Source organism: Physella acuta, unplaced genomic scaffold (genome assembly GCF_028476545.2).
Source record: "Physella acuta isolate Inbredline_101_S28 unplaced genomic scaffold, ASM2847654v3 ptg001704l, whole genome shotgun sequence".
NCBI lineage: Eukaryota > Metazoa > Mollusca > Gastropoda > Physidae > Physella > Physella acuta.
Genome location: NW_026733217.1, coordinates 120001 through 130000, shown reverse-complemented (window position 1 = coordinate 130000; position 10000 = coordinate 120001). Strand labels below are relative to the sequence as shown.

Here is a 10000-nt window from a genome sequence, read left to right as displayed (position 1 = left end):
ATATACTTACAAAGTCGAAAGTCATGAGTTTGATTTGATTCTTTTTGAGCAACAGTTCACTTTTTCATTGCATTTTATCTATATAACGAACAAATATTGCAATTCCCCCCCCCCCCCCCCACAATACTACGTATCCCCCCTTTTAACAATACATGCATATATATAACCTAATCAATACTCATAAAAATAATTTTAATCTTATGCTACTCGTCTGTGATCAAAACTTTTTGAAGATGAAAAAATGACATCAAACGTTCGGGAAATAGCTACACGCAAGCGTAATTTTAAAGTTTTCACACCTCCCTTTGCTCTATTCCACCTACTCAGTGGCGTAGCGAGGTCGGGTGTCACCCGGTGCGGCACTTAATGGTGTCACCCTCCACCCCCAGAGGCGTAGCGACTCTTCCCGAGGACAAACTTTCAATTTTCGATTTGCACCCCCCGGTGCGGTCCACAACCCCCGCCCCCGCCCCCCTCGCTACGCCTCTGCATCTACTCTTGCACCTCTTCGCCTCCCCAGGGAGTCGCCCCGGTGTTTTTTTTAATCCACGTCTTTAGAGTATCTCTTAATCTACCACCTACCATCAGGTAAATCTATTTGACTTGAGTTCAGGGGAAGTGGAGATCGAGGTCTTTGTACTGGCAACACGATCTTGTCATATGCTATTGTCATTGAAACAGATAAACTCCCTACTTCTTCTATCCCATACACCTTATGCTGTGCAATGTAGCTTTACTTAATAGTAATCGTATCAGAGGTAATATTTTCACTGCAATGCGAAGATAATAATTATATCAGATAATTGTATGAATTTTTGTAACAGTCTCCAAATTAATTATCTTTGGGCTTTGTTTTTAAGTTTGTTTGTAAACATTTCATTATATTTTGTTATTCAATCTGTAACATCAAAACGGAGAGTTTTCACACGCCATAGATGACTAAACTTGGACAAAGAACTTTCAATGCTAGTTGATGTATCTTTAGAGGCTTAAAACCAACTCTAGTAACAAGTTAACCCTTTCCATTACATCTGTGGTGTAGGATGGTAATCGATAGTCATAAAAAAATTATTTTACAATTGTATGGTACTGAGTACTGAGTCTCTTAATTGTGTGATTGTGGGGTTCTTATATTGTATTTCAGTTGTGTTTCAACATTGTGTTTCAAATGTTCTGTAATATTAAGGAAAATTGTGTACTACACGCAACTATAAATTGTGATATATTGTGTTGCTATGGTCCTTTAGTAACAAACAACAGCAAAACTATTTAAATGCTGTACCTTGATCGCATTTTCAAACGTTCTAGATTTTATATTTCATCAGAAAAAAAAAGACAACATGCAGTTACTGCGTTTGTAGATTTGTAGAACTAAACTATTTTTTAAATTTCCAACTTCATTTGGTGTTCGTGGCTTAGCAATGCTTAACCAGTTTTTCTTCCAGGCATTTCTACCGCCCCCCCCCCCTCTCACCCTGAACGAAATTGAATTTATATAGAAAATATATACTTTTAATAGTGTCCGACCCACCCCTCCCCCCAAGAGATTTTATTCCGCCCCCCCCCCTCCTCCCCGGAAAATTTCAAGTGCCCCCGCCCTCCCCGGAAAATAAGTGAAAGAAACACTGTATTTAACCATCGTCGCTATAGCAATAGAAACTAATCTATAGCTTAACAATAAACTCATCGCTAGTAATAACTCTAAACTTAGCAACTAACATAACTAACAACTTAAGTCATAATGATTTAACTATAATTAAAGGTCATCCAATTAAAATGTGATTATGTTTAATTTAAACGAATCCATTTTAAATAAACCGGGAGTGGTCTCCCCTAAACTTTCTCGAATATTCTTATATAAAACAACATGGGATGGGAACTCGGGATATAGTTATGATTTTTAATCCATTTTAAATACTTAAACTTTTTAAAATAAAATAGAATCTCATAGAAAAAAAGAATTGCGCACCAAGCGAACGCAAAAACAAAATGTGCATAATAGTGCGGAATATTATTAGTACTTTATAAATTTACAAGCGTTTTTTGAGAAATCGGAAATAGCGTAAATTACTACTTCCGGTAAACGGAAATTACTCAAAATTTGATAGAAGGTCGACAATTAGTTCTGTTACTTACGTGTGAAATTTCATTTCTCTGTCTGAAATATTACTCAAGTTATAGGCTTTTGAAAAATTCAAAGTAGAAAAAATACCACTTCCGGTTATCGGAAATCGCTCAAAAGTTGATACGGATCTACGACTGATAAAATACTTATATATGAAATTTCATCAACCTAGCTATAACGGTACTCAAGTTATCGTGTTTACACACACACAGACAGACAGACACACACACACACACAGACATACGGACAAGATTGCAAAATTATGTTTTTCCGTATCAGTGAGGTGTAAAACGTCGAGATTTGTAAAAATCTCGATTTTTTTTTTGCACGATTACAAGACTTTTTCTATACTTAGTATATACGAGAAAGTAAAAAACGAACAAAATAATTTACAGAACGATAATATTTTTTCTTCTTTTTTTTTTTCCTCTGCAGATCTGGTTGAAAAATGGCTCGACTCAGCCTTGTCCTCTGCCTCGCTGTTCTGGCTCTTGTCTTTGTAGTGGGTCATGCCCAGGGCAACCGGGGTCGCGGGGAGGAGAACAGACGACCCGTTGAAGAACGCGGCAGGGACGCCAACTCCCCGAAATTTAGATCAACAACCGCCACAGCCCCAGGTCTCAATGCCGCAGACCCAGTCGTCCAGCAGACGACAGTTGCTTCGCAGACGACAGCCGCTTCACTAACGACAGTCGACTCAGAGACGACAGCCGCCAGCCAGGCGTCTGCTGATCCCGCGACCAGCGCCGCACCTGCCGTCGAGACAACGGCCAGCAACGCCACACTTCCGGTGGTTGAAAATGTGGAAGAAAACACGAATCAAACAAACGTACCTTAGATGAATTTTAAAACTTTCCTAAATTCCATTTTAAAATCCAATGTTTGAAGTTTTCAATCTTTTTTTTCTCGCCACCCCCCATATTAAAATTTTAAAATATCAGTAACATTTCATTTAATATAGATTCTAGTTAAAGTTATGTTTTTAAAAAATCGTTTTTCAACGCATACATGCATATACTTAACATTTATATCGTAGAAAATTTCTCAAACGTGTATCATCATAGTGATAGCACCCAACCTCACAAATAAATCCTGCTCACCATAGAACTATCCCATTCTTACCCTCATATATTCATGCATGTAGCTGTACATAACCATATGTATATATTACGATAACCATGCGATCAGGTTCATGTAAAAAAAAAAAAACTCAACCTTCATGGGCACCAATGTATCAGAATTATTTTGCAATAAATATATTTTGTACACAAAACTTTAGTGTCGTCAATTTGTTTTGTAGTGAGCTCGTTAGGTGTTGTATCTGTTGGACATTTCGTTGACGTTTTCATTATATATTTATGTATCATTTTATGCACATGTGACATATCTATCTTTTTGTTCAGAGTTTCATACAGGCATCTCTTCGAGGGTTTGCCCCCCCCCCCCCTCTGAAGAAAGTCTATCGTCCCCACCCACCCCGAACAACATGGAATTTATATAGAAAACATACTTCTACCAGTGTCTGCTCCCCCACCCCCTGAAAATGTCGTTGTTCCCCCCCCCCCCCACCCTCTCGTAAATATCAATTCCCCCCCCCCCCCCCCGGAGAAAAAAAGTCTGGAAGAAACACTGGTTATGTCTTTAATGTATTATGTCAAAGTAGTTTTTAAATGCTGTTTTTGTGTGGTTTCTTAAGTTTAAAGAATATAAAGCTAACACTTAGGTCGTGGTCGAGTCGGTTAAGCTCATGGTTGCTAATCCGAAAAGTCTAGAGTTGGAACCCCCCGGGCAGATGAGTCTCGATAGCTTGGGACAGCCACTCTTCTAGGAGAGACAACTCCGAAATCAAACAACTGCATCCTTGTAGTTTGTTTTTGGTTGGACAGAGGCTATGGAAGCAAATCCAAAGAAAAGCAGGCTGAAATCGCACAGCCAGTTGAAAAGTAATACTTAATGTGTTGGAGGGAATATTTTCCAACACTAAAATAAAGAACGAAAAAGAAGAAGAAGATAAAAGTTAATATATAGATAAAAACATTAAATTTAGTAAAAAGAATACCTGTCTATCTTCACGTAAAAAGGAAAGGAAATGGCAGACATATTGCAAATGGTAGAAGGTTGGAAGTTTCACCGATTCAAGAACCTTGGCGCTATACAATCTTATAAGTGAACTAAGCAAGAAATTCATGTGTCCATAACAACAGCACTCAGTAAGTTAAGAATCATTAGGTGTGACAAAAAGGCTTCTAAAGTTAAACTCATGCGGTCACAGGTTACGTCTGTTTTCATGAACGGATGAGAGACATAGAGCCGCAAGGCAAAGAAGAATCCAGGCTGTGGAATTGGGATGTCTACGCAGACTATTAGGGATCTCATAGATAGATCATATAACTAATGAAGAAGTTCCTTAAAGGATCACTAATGCGATTGGTCCCTTTGAGAGTCTACTGAGCATAGTCCATTCTGAGACGGTATTGGCATGTCACACAAGCCAACGGCCTATACAAAACAATAACACAAGACACAATGTCAGGGGGGAGTAGACGTGGAAGACAAAGGCGTCACGAGGGAATTATGATGGTATTCATAGAAATTTTTTTATGGTAAATAATTTTTTAAACTTTCGCATACTAAAAAGGGTACGATTTTTCAGACCTTGCAGAATTCTGAACAGTTTCTTTCAAAAAGTTGTCGTGACAAATGTTTTAATATATACTGAAATATAAGCCGTTTAAATTTGATTGCTATTCGTGTATAAATATAAAAAAAAAAAGCCTTTAAGTTTTTACAAGTACCGAAAAACTAAAAATTGCGGAGGGTTTTTTCGGGTTTGTAAGACAACCAATCTTGTTCAACCTTTTTTGTTTTTTGCTGTTTAATACTTACTTTCATGTGCCAAACACGGTAAAAATATTCAAAAGGCTTTAGATTTTAAACTGTAAAAAAAATAATAGAAATAAGCTGAGCATATCCCCTAAAGCAGGGGTTCCCAACCTTTTTTTACTCTAGAGCACATTCTAAAATATCGGTAGGGTGGCGGGCACCACCTATTTTAAATCGACAAACTCCTTCCAGAGGCGTAGCGACACTCCTTCCAGAGGCGTAGCGACCCTTTCCGTCACCCGGGGACAAAACTTTCGATTTGCACCCCCACCCCTGAAATTTGCGATTTGCAACCCCCCTTTAACTTTTGATTTCCATCCCCTTCAACCTTTCAATAATGTTTATGAAAAAAATTCTGTCTCTGTCGAATAGTGAGAGGCGGGCACATACGAATCGTTCGGCGGGCGCCATGGCGCCCGCGGGCACGGGGTTCGGAACCCCTGCCCTAAAGGGTTAAGGAATGATTGATTTAATTAATTGTGTCGTAGGTTTTGTTAGACCGGGGGCGGGGAAATTTTAATTCTTGAAATATGAGTGAGATATGTGGAAGTGTATAATATGTGCATCGTAGTTTAACATAGCCACAAGAATGGGAAGTAAAAGAACAACGAGAACAAAGATTGAGATACGTATACTCTCAATAACCTCATATATGTAAGGCAAAAAGTAAAGTAGTTACATCTTAGGAGCCCCCACCTGAAATATAAAACACTACTACGCTAAAGTCTCATTCTAGTGTTAAATAAATAGGCCTACGTTTTTATAACGCTTTTCTAATTGAGTATTGACAAAAATCTCGTGTTATTAAAATAAAAACTAAAGATTCCATAATGTTTAATAATACAATGTGTGGGCAAAACCGTATAAAACATACTAGAGTTTATATTTTTATATGAAAAGACAAACAAGACCCACACTTTTACTATAACTGATATTGACACCCCCTCCTTTTTTTAATCCCCATAACCGGTAGTGAACATACGTTCATAAGGCCCGGGAAATTTTAAAAGCCCCCCCCCCCCTTAACCTCAGATTGAAAATTTCCTTTTGTATTTTATTCTCACCAAAACCTAAAGATCATCTTCACCTTGATGGGAATTCTGGCGATAAACTAAATTTAAAAAAAAAAATCAAAACACGAATAGGCCTAGTTAGCACCGTTCCTTGGAGTCCATCGAGATTTGTTACCTGGGGTCCACCGGGATTTGTTACATTGGGCCCACTGAGATTCGTTACCTGGGGGTCCACCGAGATTTGTTGCCTAGAGGCCCACCGGGATTTGTTGCCTGGGGGCCCACCGGGATTTGTTACATTGGGGCCCACAGAGATTTGTTACCTGGGGGCCCACCGGGATTTGTTGCCTGGGGGCCCACCGGGATTTGTTACATTGGGGCCCACAGAGATTTGTTACCTGGGGGCCCAACGAGATTTGTTACCTGGGGGCCCAACGAGATTTGTTACCTGGGGGCCCTTTTACATTGGGGCCCACAGAGATTTGTTATATTGGGGCCCACAGAGATCTGTTACATTGGGCTCACCTAGATTTGTTACCTCGGGGCCCACCGAGATTTATACCTAGGGGCCCACTAGGATTTTTTTTTACCTGGGGTCCACCTGGATTTGTTACCTGGGGGTCCTTCGGGATTTTTACCTGGGGCCCACTGGGATTTTTTTTACCTGTGGGTCCACCGAGATTTGTTACATTGGGGCCCACAGAGATTTGTTAATTGGGGGCCCACCGAGATTTATACCTGGGGGCCCACTGGGATTTTTTTTACCTGGGGTCCACCTGGATTTGTTACCTGGGGGTCCACCGGGATTTTTACCTGGGGCCCACTGGGATTTTTTTACCTGTGGGTCCACCGAGATTTGTTACATTGGGGCCCACAGAGATTTGTTAATTGGGGGCCCATTGAGATTTGTTACCTGTGGGCCACCGGGATTTTTTTTACCTGGGGGGCCACCGGGATTCATTTTACCTGGGGCCCACAGAGATTTGTTACATTGGGCTCACCAGACTTTGTTACCTGGGGGCCCACCGAGATTTGTTACCTGGGGGCCCACAGAGATTTGTTACATTGGGCTCACCAGACTTTGTTACCTGGGGGCCCACAGAGATTTGTTACCTGGGGCCCACAGAGATTTGTTACATTGGGCTCACCAGACTTTGTTACCTGGGGGCCCACCGGGATTTGTTACCTGGGGGCCCACCGAGATTTGTTACCTGGGGGCCCCAGGGATTTACCCCCGGAAATTTGTCAGAGACCGAAAAACGTGGAGGGAGCTTTCTGTGGTGGTCCCTTGTGTCTTGGGCACAAAAAGGAAAAGATGGTGATAAAGTGGTTATAGAGAAATGTTGTGCTCACGATTTTTTAAGATAAAAATAAATCTATAAAAAAAATGAAGTAAAAAAATTAAAACTGCGATATTAACTTCAAAAAGGAGAGAGAGAAAGAGGTGGGGAGAGGGAGAGAGAGAGGGGGAGAGAGAGAAAAAGGGAGAGAGAGAGGAGAGAGAGAGGGAGAGAAGTAGATGTATTTTGTATAAATAATATTATACCTTCAAAGCCAACATGGTTTTAAAATGTGTTATATTCTAACAAGAGAAAGCCAAAATCGGCTGTTAATTTAAAAAATTAATCCCTAACGACCGACCCACTTGAAAGTATCGTTTTAGACAATAAAAATTACAATAAATTTGTCTTTACATACTTTCAGCTTCATGTTATATAGCCATAAAATAAAACAATACCTAGCTTACTAGTATAAATACAGGTAAAATAGTTGCATCTAATTATCTGTGATTGGAAGCGGTAAGTAGTCTACTAATAAATGTTTCATTAAACACTAATATTCTATTATTAAACCTTTCTCACTGTAGTTGCGGTGACATACACCTTTTCACTGATTTAACTCGCCGACGATGTACAATTCGAGAACAGCAAGGCGCTCCACTCCTTTCCTAGTCTCCGGAGTCCACTCAGTTTTAATGCGTACCTGATTTCAGTTGGGAATAACCACATAATCGATTCGTCTGTCAGGGGAAGATAATCTCGTGAGAGTCAGCTCTGATGTGTATTTTAAATCGTCGTAGAGCTTAATTGACAGCAGGTAGGGTACTCATCCCTTTCTGCAGAAGGAAACAACTTTTATGTTTAGACGACTTTCGTAGTGATCGGCGCCGACTCTGCAAATTGCGTCTAATCAATGATCCGTTTTGACTGAAAAGTATGTAGCATGTTAGACGGGTAAGCTGTGTTGAAGGTCACGAGTTCGGTACTTGGGCTCGAGACTAACCCCCCCCCCCCCCCATCCTCCATCCCCAGCGAGATCACCATCCGAAAAGACGGTCAGACAGAAAGACAGACAGGCAGGCAGGCAGACAGACACACAGACACACAGACAGACACACATACAGAAAGAAAGACTGACTGACTGACTGACTGACTGACAGACACACAGACAGACAGAAACACAGACAGACACACAGACACGCAGACACACAGACACACAGATACACAGACACACAGACAGACACACAGACACGCAGACACGCAGACACACAGATACACAGACACACAGATACACAGACACACAGACAGAAACACAGACACGCAGACACACAGACACACAGATGGACAAACTGATGCACCGAAAAGACTAAATATTGCTCTGATATTGCTTCCAACCATGGCTAAGTTCATCGCACTTCTCGCCGCGACTGTCCTAGCTTCATTGTTACACGTAGGAAGCACGCAATACTGCAGCTTGTAAGTGCTTGTACCATTTGTTACACCCATGATGAAAATCTTTTCTGTAAAGAATGGAGTTGACATTTTTTTTTCATTTTGACTAATTTTGTCTTTAAAATTAAGGATGTATGGGAGGGTGTGTACAGTGGCGTAGCCAGGAATTGGTCATGGGAGGGGTTAAAAGTAAAATAAAAAAAAAAAAAAAAAAAAAAAAATATATATATATATGGGAGTGGTTATAACCCCTCTAACCCCCCCCCCCCCCCCTTGCCTACGCCACTGGAGATGTAAATGACTGGGAGTGTTGAAAAGGACGAAAAAAAATCTATAAAAACAGTTTATAAGTATTTTAATAAAAAATTCCTTCTATGCATAAAACAATAGTCGGTGAACTGAATACTGTAGATCCGATCACACGTTTTATTTATCGATGTGAACAAACTATTAGAAATTACAATTCGATAGTGCAACCAGCGTTTTACCTGTGCATAATATAAAAACTTTATTGTGTTAAGATGTTAGATTTTTTTTTAAATATCTGATTACGATCCGTTTTAAGCGGTATCGGTGCATTTACATATCAGTGGACTATTTTACCTGGTATGTTTTACTTAGTAAATCCACTTTATATTTACAGTTGTGCATACTGTTTTCCATATATATATATATATATATGTATAGGTATATGTATATGTATATGTATATGTATATGTATATGTATATGTATATGTATATGTATATGTATATGTATATGTATATGTATATGTATATGTATATATATATATATATATATATATATATATATATATATATATATATATATATATATATATATGTATATATATATATATATATATATATATATATATATATATATATATATATATATATATATATATATATATATATATATATATATATATACATATACATATACATATATATATATATATATATATATATATATATATATATATATATATATATATATATATATATATATATATATATATATATGTATATATATATATTTATATATATATTTATATATATATATATATATATATATATATATATATATATATATATATATATATATATATATATATATATATATATATATATATATATATATATATATATATATATATGAACATGTTATAATATTTCTTTCAGCTTATTGTGGAGAGTTGTGTTGGAAAAGCTGTCAAGATTTCATCCAATATTCGAGTAATAAGTCT

General features: G+C 38.2%; 1 long non-coding RNA gene across 1 annotated transcript in view; it reads left to right on the top strand.

The window, feature by feature from the left end:
- Window positions 1–3252, top strand: part of LOC131930033 (uncharacterized) — a 3774-nt gene extending 522 nt beyond the window's left edge. Inside the window, exon 2 of the long non-coding RNA XR_009384073.1 lies at window positions 2561–3252. This is a non-coding gene — a long non-coding RNA (uncharacterized LOC131930033). The remainder of the gene's footprint in view (window positions 1–2560) is intronic.
- Window positions 3253–10000: the final 6748 nt, after the last annotated feature.